General features: G+C 43.1%; 1 protein-coding gene across 2 annotated transcripts in view; it reads left to right on the forward strand.

The window, feature by feature from the left end:
* Window positions 1–5,295: 5,295 nt before the first annotated feature.
* Window positions 5,296–16,480, forward strand: part of PRKCD (protein kinase C delta) — a 60,053-nt gene continuing 48,868 nt past the window's right edge. For both annotated transcript variants that reach the window (XM_059479959.1, XM_059479960.1), the window contains exon 1: window positions 5,296–5,447. The gene's annotated coding sequence lies outside the window, so the exon portion shown is untranslated. The remainder of the gene's footprint in view (window positions 5,448–16,480) is intronic.

Here is a 16,480-nt window from a genome sequence, read left to right on the forward strand (position 1 = left end):
TAAAACAACACTGGCCCTTTGTCCCAGGGATGGGGTGGGTGGTGCACGTTCCACAGCTCCTGCTGCTGTGCCTGGCATGTCCTGCTCCTTCACTGAGGGGACAGCAGGACAGAGCTGCCTCTCCCTGCTGAGATGGGGATAAATCACAGCAGGGCAGACAGTGCAGAATGGCCACACTCACCTGCTCTGCCCCCACAGCCACACCTGGAGCCAGGTGAGTGACAGAGCAGCAGCCTGACCAGCAGCCCTCAACCTCCTCCTTTCATTCCTTTAAAGGAGCACAGCAACTGTAATCCCTGAAAATATCCACAAATGAGATAGGGTTAAAGCCTATGTGCATTATCTTAACATCTCACCATCTCATCAGACAACAGAATCTGACAGAACTTCCTCAGTGTTGGAGCTTTTGATACCTGACACCTTTGAGACATCACACTTAAAGCAGGAGGCACCTGTTGCCTCAGGTGATTGCACGGTAGCTGAGGAGGTTCTTCACTCCTCCCAGGTGAGCAGCAAAAGCAGGAGGTACTACAAGCTGCTGTCATGTGATGGTCTAAATTCATTGACTTCATGGTCTCCAGCTTGTTCTTGTTGATTGATGAGACAACTTACAGCTGCAAATCAAAAGGGATTTGGAAAAAAACCCTAAAATCCCCCCTGCCTGACTGAGAACACCACAGTGTGAATTGTGCCCCTCTATGCTGCCTTTGTTCTTTGCACAAACAGAATCTTAATCTCCTAAACCTTAAATTAACACCAAAAATCAATTTTTTTTCAAAAGAGCTGAAAAACCAACCAAGAAATTAGAAAACATTGCTTGTGTTCCTTCACAGCATGGTTTTCTCCAGTACTCAGAGGAATATAAAACCAACTGTGAATAGGACTGTGGTGAGCAAGAAAATTGCATCAATACATACACTTCCTTATTCTCTCATCTATATTAACTGCAAAGAAAAGCTGTCATAAGGGGAAGTAGAACACTTACATTGCTCAGAATCAACACTGGCAGCTGGCATGTTGAAACCAAATGTAAGGGGGTGTAGGCAGTAAACACCATAAAAACCTTTTTTTAATTTCAATTCTTCTTACAAACTAACTACAGTCTCAAATGTTCAAAATGCAGGGATCAGTCTCCTACCCTCGACAACAGAACACAGCATGAGGGTATTTGTAAAACTTCAAGAGATTTTGGGTTCCTCTTACATGTAGCCCCGATTTTCAATCCTTTAGGAACTCCAAGATGACATCTGCATGTACCTTCTGGACAAACATGAAAAATAGGTTTTATTTAAGAAAGACAAAAAAAAAAGAAACCCTAAGATTTCAATGCAATTACTTCCTCAAGGAAGTAAGGCTTTAAAAGCACCAAACTTCACAAGAATTGGCAATGCTCTAAACAGGCATCTCAGCAAAACTGTCAGGAAAGTATTCACTTGTCTGGTTTATAAACGAATCATATAAAAGTTCCTTCAAATGAGCAGAACTTTGGGGTGGTTGGGATATAAGCATACCTCATTTTAATCTCAAATTTTTAAGATTATTCTGATAACAAAAAAGCCTCTGCAGTAACTTAGTTACACAAACATGTCGAAATTCACATGATTGCATCTGACACCAGGATCTTCCCCAGCACAGCCACTAACTTCTACATCTCATGCTCCAGGAAAAAGAAAATAAACCCATCATGCCACTTAAACTCTGCTAGGCACGGAACATTACTCATCTTCAAGTTCTAAAGCACAGTAAATGAAGCACAGAGATGATCATTTCTCCTAGGTGCAGTGCCTACCCACAGCCTCTCCCCTGCAGAGTGCTCCTGGCTCGATTACAACTCTGCACAGGCAACATCCACAGAGGCAAACCCTGACAATGTAGGAAAAACACATATCGGCTCCAAATTGGAAAAAATGGCAGGCAGACCAACACAAAGAAAAAACCCTTCTTTAACCAGTATAAAAAACTGCAAAAACAAGCAGTAGAAATTAATGTGTGTTGTTATCAATTAATCTCTAAAGTTACAAGACTTCAGGAAAGGCAGCCTAATTCCTGCTTCACTCAGACATCAGTCCAAATGTTTATGGCAGCCAGACCTTCACATGACCAAATTCAGTGTTTGTGTCCTTGCTAATCCATAAAGAGTTCATGTCCTTCACAGAGAACAGCCTGAAAACCTGGAGGAGAAGCCTGACAGAGAACACGAGCCTCTCACCACAGCCTTAAAGCAAAGCTGAAGACGATGCACAATGCTCAGAACACTTCAAAAAGTGAATGTACACAATAGACCACAGACCCGTGTAGAAGGTAATGGGTGGAAACTCCCACCACCACCAGACTCTTCACACCTCCCACCACTATCAGAAAAGAGGAAATGAGAGCAGGCATTCGGTGGTTAGGCTTGGGACTGAGACACCAATGAAGTCCTGCTGCAGAGTGGGGCTGTGAAATATGGCAGCAACGGCCATGACTGTTTTCTGTTCTGAAATTACACTTTTGCAAAAGTCACCATCTTTGCATAAATGAAGTATCTGCCATGAGGATTAGAATCAGGTTTGTTTGCTGGACGTAACAGATCCTGTAGATACAGCCTTTCAGCTCACAATAGGTTATTACAAACTTGTGGAAAGTGATTTTGCACCAGTCTGCCTCAGAAATCTTCAGAGAATTAGTTCTTAACTTCCACTAGAAAATTTTTGCTCATATTTGCTGCAGAAAGTTTTATCTCTAACTTTTTTGTTTCTAATGTGCATGTTCAAAGTCACATCACCCCTTACTGTCATCCTGTCATAGGGCAAAAATTAGTGACCCCAGGTAAAGAAGGTTTTCTCTGTGTGAAAATACCAGAGAAAATCCAGCTGTGGGAGGCCCTGGTAGTTCATCTTCTCCCCAGAGATCTCCTGGAACAAAGCAGTGATTTACCATGGGATTGGGAATTATTGGGATGTCTGTCCAGCTACCAGAGAGATGAAATGTTTTAACTCAGCTTGAGACTGCTTTCTTTTTAGGAAATATCCAAAGGCACATTTCAGGAAAAAAAATATCAGAGACAGTAATGCCCTTTTCCTTTCCAATAGTTACCCTGTAATCACTATGAAATCCAGCATTTCTTACTATTTACTTAGAAGCTGACAGAGAGCACTGCTAAAGGATGTTCACTTAGAACTGATTTTCACCCCCCTCTCAAATCCACTGCACATAAAATGGCTTAATAAAGCCTTCTGAGCTGCATTAGAATCTATTCTGAGGAAAGACTCCCTCCAGCTGTAGGAGCATTTCCATGCATTTAGCATGGCTGAGTTGTATAGGAAAAATTACAGAAAATAGGCAGCAAGAAACTCTCAGTACCAGGAAACACCTCAAATTTCTAAAGTCACATTAATAGTTGAGAAGACTCTCGCATTTCATTTCCTGTGGATCAAATTTTTACATCTTTATTCAGTCCTAATCCAACTTGAACCCATTGTCTGAGCAAAGCTCTTTAGGTCTTGCAAAATTTTCCACAGTCCAAATGAAAAATGACTCTTTTTTTCAGAAAGACTTGGACAAAAGTGATGCTCTGAATAATTGAAATATGGCTGTAGTTAACTAATGGTTTGCTGCAACATTATATGGTCAGGTTACAAAGGGAAATGGACTCTCTCTGACCGCTTATATGCCATTAAACATCCAAAGAGCATGAAATGAAATAAAATATATTTTAGAGCACTATTTCCAAATTTCTCTGGAAGTATTGAAATAAGGAAAACTCCTTGCCACAATTAGCTTCTGCTTTTTCTCCTCTCCTTCAAACTAGTTTTAGTTTTGCTTTTATAACCTGATATTCATTAACTGCTCACGCATATAAAGCTCCTCCAGATTTCAGCATAACAGCAATCTACACCATTTTAAATGAGAGTCCTCATACAGTTTATTACAGCATCATAGCTAAGCAGATGACATTCTCTCCCAAACCAGGAAAACATTATTTAGATGTTCCAACCAAAAAAAACCACCCCACACTTAATCATGCCTAAGAACATGTGTCTGTACAAAATACTACATAGTTAAATTTGCAGCAGAAGTAAAAAGGAAATTACCTCAGATGACTCTGTTCCTTTGCTTTCACCCAAACTGTGATATATCTACTAGATCTCTCAATTTTGAAATATGTTTCTTCAAATTAGACTCTCCAAGTATAAACTGACTGATTTATATACATATTATAGCCTTTCCAAGATGATGTCAGACAGAACAAGCAAGGAACTTTACCATTACCTTATAACTATCAAGTGAAATGTTCTGGAAAGAAGCTGGACATCAAATGGGTGGAATGTGGCGTTTCAGCTGGGTCACAACCCCTGCAATGGTGACACCCCACTGCACACCAGGGACTACCAGGGACTGGCACCTGCCCGGAGAAACACCCAGTTACCACAGCACCACAGAAACACTGGGAATTTCATCGCCGTCTTCAGCTAGAGCTGAATGAGGTCATTTAAGATGAAAACATGAGAGCGATTATATGTGACCTGTGCGAGTTAAGAAGTGATGACAAAGGTCTGCCTTGAAGTATAGAGGTGTTTTCTCTGGTTTCTACACTTCACACATTCCTGCGCTGTAGCCCATCCCTAAAATACCTCATGTTAACACAAACGCTTACAGCACTTGAAGAAAGACCGAGCCCCATCACTCAGAGCAGCGCACGGACTGCGGGAGCCCCGGCAGGGACCCAAAGTGACCCGGGGAAGGGCTGAGGTCTCTGAGGTGAGCTCGCTGAGGCGGCGGCAGTGACCACAGAGCTACGGGGTTCGGCCTCATTAAAAAAATAACAACATCCGTGGCTTCTAAGCCACTAAAGAATGTTTAACCAAAAGCGCAGTAAAGGCTGAGGACACCTGAGCGCAACTCACCGCCGGGCAGGGGCTCGCTCCGAGCTCCGGCACCTCAAACCGGGGTGTTTCCCCGTGTCCGGGTGACCAGCGGACCAACACCCCCCGAACCCCAGCAGAGCGGCGCCGCGGCCGCAGCCCTTCCCTCCGTCCCTCGGCAGGGCACCGAGCCCAGGTGCGGAGCGGAGCGGAGCCTCGGGCGGGGCTCCCGCTGAGGGCCCGGCCGTGCCCACACTCGGCCACCGCCACGGGACAGAGGAGGGGAGGGGACGGAGCCGCGGGGAGCCCGGGCAGGGCCGGCAGCGCCTAGCACGGCAGCTCCGGGGCGGGGCGGCGCAGGAGGGCCAGCGGCGCAGGAGGAGCGGCGGCGGCAGGAGGAGCGGCGGCGGCAGGAGCAGGTGAGCGGGGCCGCAGCCGCGCCGGGGGCGGAGCGCGGGGCGGGGAGCGCCGGGCCGTGCCCGGCACACTCTGCTCCCTCCCGCCCGCCGCTCCGCCCGCACTCCTTCGCTCTCGCTCTCTGCTTCCCGGGACAGCGCCCGAAACTCGGCGGCGGCCGCGGCTCCCGACGGCTCCCCGGACGCGGTGAGTGCCCTTACCTGCCCCCGGCGCGGCGCTGCCGCCGCCCGGCAGTTCCTGCCCCGCCTGGGGTGAAGGAGGAAGCGAGACGGGCTCGGCTCCCTCCGGCCCGCCCGCCTTCCGTGGGGCGCCCGGCGGGCAGAGCCAGAGGGAGGGAGATCGAGGGTCCCGGGGCTCCGCCGCCGTCCCCCGTGTGGCCCGGGCAGCGCCTCAGCGCCGGGGTGGGGCGGGGGGCGGCGGGGCCGTGCCCGGCCCGGGGCTGCCTGCTCCGGAGCCTCCATGTTGTGCTCGGGCGGGGGGCTGCGGGCCCGGCCCAGCGCCCCGCGGGGCCGCGGACGGAGCGGGACCAGCCGGGGCGGCAGCGGGACAGCGCCGTGCCCCGCGCGGGAGGCGGCGGGATCGGCCCCCGCTCGGTCCCTGACAGAAACACGGAGTTCCCTCCCGGCAGAAATGCCAACTTCGATGCCACCAACTTTTTTTCCCACCCAGCTGCCCCGAGTGTCTGTTTCAGTGTCCGTGCCGCGGCAGTTTGGGCAGATGAAATGCACAGTCTGTCGAATGGTCAGGTTTCCAGCTGAATGGCGACAGACAGAAAGAAATGAAGGAGCAGGAATGCCTGGTGCTTTTGTGTACGTACATGCCAGGCGTGCATCTATTAAAAAACAATTTTCAGTTCGTCGCTAGAGAATTCCCCGTTTGCATTAGGGCATGAAATATTAAAATAATTGGATTACAGCGTTCTGTGGTTACATCTGACATCAGTTTACTTGCGGGCCCTGACTGTTGCGCCACTTCACTTCCAGGTTGTCCAAGTAGCACAGAGCAGAGTGTAGATCTGGACCTAGGAGGTTTATGTGCAAGGATGGCATTGCCCTGTATCCCAGCCCTTGATATGTCCAAGGTGAGATCTGAGAGAGCAGATGGGTGTAGGAGAATCAGTTCTAGTACTCGATCTTTACCTAGGTTTAGAGACTCATTTAAAGCTTGAACTACAATGTTTAGTATCTCTGCAAATAATCAGTATCAAAATCCTTGATACCTTTACAGTGTGTTTAGTTCCTTTTAAATCTTTTTTGCTCCAGACTTCTGCAGTGTCAATAGTCTTTTAACAGTGTAATAGCAAATTAACTCTTCAGCTTTCCATCTGTCAAATAATGCCTTGCAGCAATGTGCCAATCAAATAGGAAGCTATAACCAGCATAGATTTCAGAGCAGGAACTCTATGAAGAAGTGTTTCTTAAGTGGTTAAGCAATAATTCATAAGCATTTTAAAATGCATATGCAGGATTTCCTGTTTATTTTAGTTCCATTTTAGAAAATGGCTGTGTTAAAAATGAGCTGTTTGTATTTGGGCTGGTAGATTTCAGTCACCCTAAGTCACCGCTGTGGAAACCTGCAAATACTGAGGAGAAAAGCAAACATAAGTCTGCAAAACATGGGTTTAGGTTTCTTTTTTAAAATGTTTCTCATCCTCACCTTAATTTAATAATAAAATATTTCATAATAATGAAATAAAATATTTCATAATAATCAAAATATTTTCATAATAAAATACAGGTGTGTGCTTTAATTTAAGAAATTATTAAATGCTGGCATTTCAGTTTCTTTGACCAACATAGTTTTACTATGTTTTGTAAAATTGAATCCATCCAAGTTCTAAGGACGTATGATTTTCAGAATGAAGTGCAATGCTTTTGGAACTTCAACAGCTAAAAAATTGAAAGGTGCAATAAGATATTGCACTAGTTGTTATTATTTGTGTGTACTGCTAAACACAAAAGAACCTAAGGACAGCGCAGAAGAATTAAGATTTGGGACTCCTTTGAGATTTTCATCCTACACCTCATAATTCAGATTTAGGTATGAAGGAATTGCTGCCACTCAGTGGCTGATACAAACATACAGAAAAATATATTCAGTTACACAGATGTGATGTCTGTGTGGGTAGTGAGAGAGTTATAATGTGATTCTGCTCAGGCAGACTGTGTGACATAATTAATTTGGAAGATGCTCATATTGTTATCACCAGAAAAGAGCTCACTGTTAATTTTTTTGCCGTTTTGTGCTTCATGAATTATAACCCACCTTTTCATTAGACATAATCATACAGTAGAGTCCTATATTTTTATTGGAACACCGAAAAAGCATAATAATTTTTACTTTTTGATCGCACACCATAGATGAAAAGATACTCTGTACAGAAGGAATTATTTAGAAACTATTTCTAAACTAAAAAACTTAAATTTTCTAGGTACATTTCTTAAAAAGAAATCTTTAGAAGAATCTCTCAAAGAGAACTTGGCTAATTGATGCTATATAGATCTAGGAAATAACAAAAAATCTTGGAAAGCTGCCATCTATTATTAAAGTAACTGATTTCCTGGGAAAAGCATAGGAGCTTTCAGGCCTCTGGGTTTATTTTGATAACTAAAAGCCACAGTCATTACAATTAAAGTCCATTCAGATTAAGTCCCATCCCTGGAAGTGTTCAAGGCCAGGTTGAGCCGGACTTTGAGCAAGGTGCTCTTGTGGAAGGTGTCCCTGCCCGTGCCAGGGAGGTGGGACTGGATGGTATTTCATGTCCTTAACCTGTGATCCTGGTGAGTGCTTCAGGGCCCAATAGTTTCAATTAGCCATCCATCCTTGTTCCCATTTGAAGGCTGCGCTGTCACCTCCTCTGTGCAGAGGCACAAATCAAATCTGCCCTCTGCCCATCCACGGCTGGAGCTCAGCTCTGGCTGCTGCTCCGCAGAGGGGAGCCCCTTCCTCAGCTCCCGGTCCCCAGCTGTGCCTGGAGGTGGGGCTGTGCCAGATTCACCCAGGACAGCTGCTCAGCGCCAGCGTGGCCTGTGCAGTGTAAATGTGTTACAAGGGCGCTGAGGTGTGTGCCTGCATGTGTTCACTGACACAGGTATTTCAGCTCCCCAAAGCTAACTGGGGTGTGTCTCTTCCTGCTGCAGCTCCAGTGCGTTGTGTGCCTGTAGCCCACCATCCCCTTCGCTGCATTTGCAAAGTGTGTACTTTAAACTTCTGCAGAAATAATGGAGGGGAAAAAGGAATAGGCTGGGGATTGGGCTGGTTGTTGCAGATGAGTCAGGGCTGAATGTGAAAGATGACAAGAAGGGATTTACCAGTGGAGTCTGGGGGCTGGCTGACTTCATTAGGAGCCAAATTCCTCTGTTAATCATCCACTGATGAGAAAGATTGTGACTTTTTACTCTGGGATTATCCTTGCATTTGAATGCAGCTTCTCCATTCTTCTTATCAGGTTCTGTCCAAAAGCTGCCTGACAAGCACCAAAACAGTTTGTATTCCAATAGTTTAACTGCTGCTCTGTGACAAAGCTTGTCATCTTGCTCGGAGTCTTCCTTCATGTGCATAATCCAAGTGCAGAATTCGTTTCTGTAGAGCTCCGTGTGGAGCTAAAGGACAAGGAGCAGGAATAAGGAAAGGGGGAAAGCTGCACCCATTCAGAGCCGTTTGGGTAGCACATTAAAAGTAATCATTCTGCATCCGCTTGGCTGCACTTTGCAAAGATGCAATTAACAGAAATGAGCCTGGGAGAGCTCTTTACAGCCTTGGTAAAATAATGCTGAAGTTCCCTGTGTTGTGTTCTCATTTTAAATGCAGTTATTTCTACCCGAAGGAGTTTTTACACTTTCTTAAAGAGGCACTGCCTCTTCAAGCCAGAGCTGCCCGGCAGGTTTTTACAGTATTTGAGTACTTTAGCAGAAAGCTGCTCCATAGGAAGCAAGGAGTGCCTCTGGCTCTGCAGGACCTCCTGGGTTATCATACTGCCTTAGTGCCTGGAAGCTGCACCAGTGTCCAGAGACACCAGGAAAGGCAGAGAAATGAGAGATCTGGCACACAGGAAGGCTGGGAACTGCACAAATCTGACCTTGGCAAGAGTCATGCAGGCTTTATTTCTGGTCTGCTCTAGACTAGACTGTTATTGCACATAACATTGTTACAGAGGATAGAAATCTGACATGTATATCTGTGTGCTTCAAATAATTTTCTGATGTTTTTTTTTTCTTCTGATTAAAATTTATGCAAGTGGAATATTATGTTTGCTTTTTGTGACAGCAAGGTGCCCTGACATCCATGGTTATGTTTTGAACCTGTTGTTTTTTTCTCATTGAAAACAGAGCTGAGAGTTTCTGACTAAAAGATGGAAGTGATGCAGCATAGATTTATATCAATAGCTGCAAATCCAAGAGCCAGGCCATAAAATAAATTCTTTGCAAATACTGCTCAAGCCAAGAAAGTGCATAAAACCACAAAATACTTTTTATGGTATCCTCTTACTGAAATTAATGTGTTTTCTGGTAATTGCTTCGCCATTGACTGCAATGCTCTATCTGGAAAAGTTTATTTAAGGATACTTAAACATAGTTGGTATTCATATGATAATAATCACCGTCCATAAAGTCTGGGAATGACTATCACAGATAACTGCATGGAACTGATCCATGTTAAACTTTTAGCCTTGAATGATGCTTGCCTGACTGCTAACGGAGGAGAGTGTGTGTTTGCCATCTCCTCCCATTTAATCAGCCAACTATCCAAATTAAAAATAAAATAAGCAGCAGTTCCTCTCTGTGCCTCAGAACAAGGTTATTCTGAATTCCAACCTGCTTTTGAGAACAAAGCAGATGTGTAATGTATATACGTATCCTGCTGTTTCCTGTCCTTGTTAGAGCTGTGAGCAGGCTGTGGTCTGTCTTGGTTGAGATGTAACCAAGATGTTCCACTTTTACCCATCGGGAGTGGAGTCAGGAGAGCTCCTTGGAGACTGGATAAAAGGGCAGGGTGTCATTGCTGTGTGTCTGTGGCAGAGACCCTCCTGAAACAGGCTCTTCCCAGACCCCTTAGTGAGGCTGCCCCTCTTCTCTGAAGAGGTGCCTGTGGGCTGACATCCCTTCCACCCCACAGGGCTCAGAGGAGTTATCTCAATGAGTATCTTGTTTCTCATCTCGTGGATGGCTGAAAATCTCTAAAACGGGGCGTACATTTGCACATAAGTGGCTTTAATTCGTGTTTTGTTTAGTCCTTTGCAGTCTCATAAATGATTTAGATATTTATGGACTTAGTTTAATCCTGGCTGCCTGCTATCGATGCAGCACATCTTGAAACATATGCATTAAATCTAAACTTCAGCTCATTTTCCCACACCCCTGAGCTATGATGTAATTCACACTGCTGATCTGGAGCTGGAAGCCGGGACCTGTATTGGCTTAGCTTTGTTGTTTATTTTGTGATAAATTTCTACTGGTGAGATGACAAGGAGAAAACTACACGGCTGTTTAGCACTCATTGAGCTACTCTGAGTGTTTGATTTTATCTGTTCCTATCCCCATCAACACCTATTTAATAGAGATCTAATGAAATCCTGGATTGTATACTTGACTCTATCGTGTTCTCTGGTTTCTTGAGGAAATGCAGTTTTTAAGCTTTGCCATGGCTTTTCTGCCAAAGGAACTCTTGAAATCGGAGTGTTTGTCAGGATCACTTTGTTTCTCATAGTTTCAAGGATATTTAATTTACTTCAGTGCATTGAATGTATCAATATTCACTGTGAGGAGCAGTTGAAGGAAGAAGGATTTTTGGTTGTGAAAACAGATTTTTCTTTCTGATAGTAAAACTTATTTTTTTCAAGATTTAGATGCTTGAACATGTGGATAGATATTTGAAAAGATGATCAAAACTGTCTTAAGAGCCAAACTTAAGGTTAAGCTTGGCTTCAAAGTCTGCCTTTGTGTGGGAAATTCTGAGTACAAAGGTAGCTAAGCAATTGCTAACACATTGTTTGATGTCTGAGCTATGCTTTTTTAGGAGGCTGTATTTGATTCTTGCATGAACAAGGAGGGATCTTGTATTTCTTTCTTAAAAGAAACGGTCTCTCCTTTTCAAAATGTCCTGTGTGCAGAAGTTTGGTAGGAAGGCATGGTCCAGCCAGTAAGAAGCAGTGTTCTCATTCACATGATTTCAACTCGTATTCTCATGGAAAAGTAAGATAAATAGACATAGTGCAATAACACTGAAAGACTGTCATGTTTGAAATATGACACTGACTGGCCTGTACGTTTTATCTCAAGATGTTTATGATATGTTTTGGAATGCCTCTTGGTAACTGTATTTTGCTGGTGTGACTTTGTAACCAAAATGGGTAATTGTACCTCACTGATTTCATTAGGGTCTGTTGAGAAACTGCTAAGGAACTGTCTGAATATTTTACTGAAAAACTCATGTGAAAGTAAGATTTATTCTTGCCTATTTGAAGGGGAAAAAAAGTATTTAATATATGTTTCTGTAAGAACGAGCACAGATGGATGCCTTACATCATGCAGGTGCAGACATATTCTATAATTTTGATAAGGAGCTCTAACTAGATCTGAAACCCTTAGTCAAACAAGTATCTCTGCAAGTAGGAGTAGATTTGACTACAGATGCTTTCAGTATCGATGGATTTGGGTTTTTTAAAGATTTTTTTTAGTACTCTGGTTCCTGCACTTGCCGATCACTGGTGATGGCATTTCTTCCCATGCAGCGTGCTGGTCTGTAATGCTGCGCTCATGCTGAGCTGTGAATTGCTCAACAAGGGTTCAGCTGTTTCCTCAAGTGTCTGATGACTGTGGCCTTTGCTGAACTCAGATAGTCTCACTAATGACTTGGGGGTGCTGATTGCCAAATATCCAGAGTAGATTAGTGTGTCAGGGAATTGTGAGCCCTCTCAGGTTACATTTGCTTACATTCCTCAGTAGCTGACAGGAGCCCACAGTTGCGATTTCTGTTTGACAAGTTTACCTAAGAAACAGCATCCCAGGGGAAAGAGCTTCTTGCTGTGGACCTCCACTTTTCCAGATAACTTAAGAGCTAAAATTCAACCAGTTTTCTATGGTCTGAATGCAGTGAGCCATTGGCACTGGAACATGTCTTCTCCTGTTCTCTCGGCTGAAAAGGAGATGCCAACATCCCCATGTACCACTAGGTTCCTTCAAACCTAGCACAAGTTAGGGAAGGACAGGTTAAACCAGGAGTCAGTAGACAGCATTTGCCTAGAAAAAAATCATGTTGGGGAACTAGAGATCAGGAGACACAGCTTGAAGCAGTATTACAACTTTGGCAGGTATCATGGCCCCAGCTCTGCCCAGTGAAAGAAGCATCTCTTGTTGTGCAAGTCCAGTGAAGTCAATCCACTGGGGATTCCTCACCTTTAACATTTACAAAAGAGAATTGTCATGAGGGAATATTGCCAGGTATTTTTTCCTGGTGGATTTTTTTTTTTAGCAAAGGCCATTTGAAGAAACATGTTATTTGGACTAAGAATTTACAGGTCTCTGTTAATTGCTGCCATGCTTATATGAGGTTCTTAGGACTTCTTTTCCTTTCTCCAGTTTTCTTGGACCCTTACAGTGAGGGAATCTGCAACCAATTTGTACCTCTCAGTTCATCTGTAATTGCAGAGCATCTATTCTGTTGCACATACGCCTTAGAACATCTTAACTACTGAAGGTCCTCTGGACTCTGGCTCTCCCCATGTGTTTGCTCTCGTTTCACCAGAGGTTGGTTTTTCTCTGCAGGAAGTCAGTGTGTGTCTCTCATTCCCTCAGTAGTCTCAGCTGGGATTTTTGCCTTCCCTGGCTGAGCCATGGCAGCCTGGGCACAGCTTCCCCAGGGCTGTCTCTCTGCAGAGCAGTCAGTTCCAGGCCAGGCTGGGGCTTGTGGCACCAGTGCAGCTGTTAAAGTGCAGTCACTGCACCTGCAGTGCAGCCTTGGTGTGCAGCACCTCACAGGGCTGACCTAGGGACACGCTGTACGTCTATGTGTGGGTTCCTTTTATCCAGAATTAGAACAAGTTTTGTCCAAAGCAAGTGAGAATGCTCTGTTGCAGCCTGTATGGGTTTTTACTCATCCTTTCCACGTGGTTCCATTTCCCAAAAGATGAAGTTGTTGGATCTGCACCACAGACACCCCACGTGTCCATTGAAGGGAACATGGGGGGTGCTGGCAAGGGAAAGCAAGAATGCTGAAACTGCCATTTGGGCAAGGAAGTTGATTGATTTCTGCTGTAAGGCAGGAGCAGGTGGGAAAGAGAAGTACCATGAGTGTGTAGACATGGACCTGGAGCGTGGCAGGGCAGCCCAGAGTGATGGGAGATGCCAGGCTCTGCAATGCTGCTTGTCCATGTCACACCCTTTGCTGCCAGCCCCCCTCCTGCTCCATCCTCAGGAACTCCTCCCCAAAACTTCTGTAATACAACCCAAATGCTCTCACCAGGGCCAGGGTGGAGAGAGGAAGTGCAGCTCTGGTTCTTTGCTGTATCCTGGTTTTTGTTTCAGTTTAATTTGCAAGCTTGCTGATTTCTTGCAGTGTCACTAAGAGTGTTCAAGGCAACCCCAGGGTTTTAGTGTAATCTGTACCAGTGTCTGTCAGATTGATTTTCTGACCTATTTTGGGTCTTGCAATTTGGAATTAATGTTGCTTTCCTTTTCCAGTGGGTGGCAGTTGAAGCAAAGAGAAATGTTTATTTTCTTGGAAGTTTTTATAGATATGGATTTAAGGAGAACAAGCCAAAATAAACCAGTTGTTCATTGTCTCTCCTTATGTTGAATTCTGTTCTTTTTGTCTTGCATCTTGCAGCTGGAGAAAAGAACAAAAACCTCTTGTGAGCAAAATCCGCTTTTAGTTTCAATCTCCTACTTTTTGTGTGTTGTTCTGTACTCATTTCCTTATTCTCTTACCAGTTAATAACTTTGAACCCAATCTTTCCATCTCTAGAATTCTGCATTGCATAAGCCTCCTTTCAAAACTTTGAAGCAGGGAGCTGCTGCCTTCTTGCAGCAAAGCGTTCACCTTCCCAGAACTGCATTTTGATTTTGAATGTGCATGTAATAACATTTCTTTCTCGTGTTAAAATGCTCATCTTGTCAAAAAGTCTTTAATACTGATTATTTGAAATTTAGTGTGTATTTTACCTCTAATATCTGTATCTTTACAGGGTCAAATTTTAACTGGGAATTGCTTTCATGCACATTTCTTGTATGGAGTTAGTGCATATCTTACAGCTGAGTTCAAGCATATGTTATTAAAATAAGCAGTACTTGAACTCCCATGTGCTAGCTAAAGTACACATTAGTGCACTTAGTAAACAGTTCTGAGTAAAACGTTAGTATGTGTTTATGGGAATATAAGTATATTTTAATGTATAAAATCTGCAGTTCTAAGTACAGTAGAGATGAAGTTAAATCTATTCTTCTAAAATTGCAAGAAATATCTATATCAGTGCTGAAACCAAATGTGAAACTGGTAATTATTGTTGGATCAAGGAGCAAAATTTAATGTACTTTAAGAAGTACAAATTTTACTTTTTTTTTTTTTTTTCCAAAATACTTAAATTATGAAAGGATTTTTCCAGAATTTCCCAGTGCTTTATTTTGTGGATAAATACTTAATATAGCATAAAAACAGGGGAAGTCTTTTATTTTAGTGAGTTTTTTTCCCCTAGAATGAAATAGCTATTCATCTTCTATAATGTTGATTATAGCTAAATTAGCAATTAATCTCCATCTTTTCCCTGAAAAAAATGAGCTCTTATATAGGTATTTAATGGCTGAGTCAGTTTATCATAGCTAAGCCTTGTCTAAGCATATGTGCCAGTCCACTTTAAGTCAGCCCTTAAATTGATGCAAAATACAAAATTAAATTAAATACTAAAGCTTGTGCAAACACAGTAATTCTAAGTGTTTATAAACTGATTTGTCACATGTGTAGATACAAGCTCTGCTGCTTCTGTGGTTGATGGATGAAACTTGCAAACTGATTTAGGACTCTAGATGGAAAAATATCCAGGAAGAAACCTTTCTTCCCCTTCTGGCCAAGTGAAATGACAAGGAATTAATTACCAGAGCAGTGACAAGTTGAGCTTTGTCTTGTTGATAACAAAACTGATTTTGCTTAGCAGCAGTACTCTTATGTCTATAATAACCTAAAATGGAAAACTTTTCAAAGTAAAAAGTACTCTGAAAGTCATAACATAGCATGATCTCAGTTTTGTCAAAGGGACCCACTCAAACAGAAAATTACTCCTTTGAAAGTCATTACTTGTTTTTTGGTGGGGTTTTTTTGGTTGGTTGGGGGTTTTTTTTTGTTGTTTTGGTTTGGGTTTTTTTGTTACAAGACTCTATAATAACACCTGTGATGACTTTAATGCAGGTCAGTAGAAAAAAAAACCCACATTTATTTTCAGTTCCTTTATCTCTCAATTTCTGGAATATCATTTGCTGGAAAATGATGCTTCTATAGATGGTGAAGAAAAGGCTCTAAATTATTCTAAAACATTTTGATACACACATCATGTGTGATGGCATGCTTGAATTCTGGAGTATTTTATACTTTCTTTAAGATTTCATCCAACTGGCAAATCTTGTTTGGAGGGCTGTGGAAGGGTTTTAGCATTATTCCTACTCTAGATTGCAAAAAATCTCTACTTGTATTATGGTTTGGGTATTTATCTTTCTTTGCTTTTTATTTTTTAAAGAAATCTGGTTTTCTTGCTGCTTTTTCATTCTACTTTCCAGTTAATAAAGCTGATCCTAATACTGAAAAAGTTTTGAGTGAGTCTCAAACAGAGGGATGTTTTCTTTGTTTGCTTTAAACAAACCATGCGGGTTACACGGCTCTGTTTTGAATTAACAGCTCTCCAAACTGGGCTGACCACTTAATGCTTCTCAGACACTGAGCATTCAAATACTTCAAAGGAAAGACAGCCATATCTAGTGTTTTATTCCCTTAAAAGCACAAAAAAGGATGCCAGACTCATGTAATTGAAACCGTGTGCTGTAGGCAAGGTGTCCCAGGCAGGCCAAGGTGGAAGAACCTATCCCTGTTCTGCTGTGTTTAGTTTTGCTTTGGTTACTAGGGGCACCCTGCTGTCTAATAGGAGTTAAAGGTAACTTTAAGCTTTGCCTGTTTGTGTCTCTGATTTTGGTTTTATTCTTGTGTTCCTTTAGCTCTTATTTGGAGTTCTAGTGGGTGAA

This window comes from Ammospiza nelsoni, chromosome 11 (assembly GCF_027579445.1).
Source record: "Ammospiza nelsoni isolate bAmmNel1 chromosome 11, bAmmNel1.pri, whole genome shotgun sequence".
In the NCBI taxonomy this organism is placed as follows: domain Eukaryota; kingdom Metazoa; phylum Chordata; class Aves; order Passeriformes; family Passerellidae; genus Ammospiza; species Ammospiza nelsoni.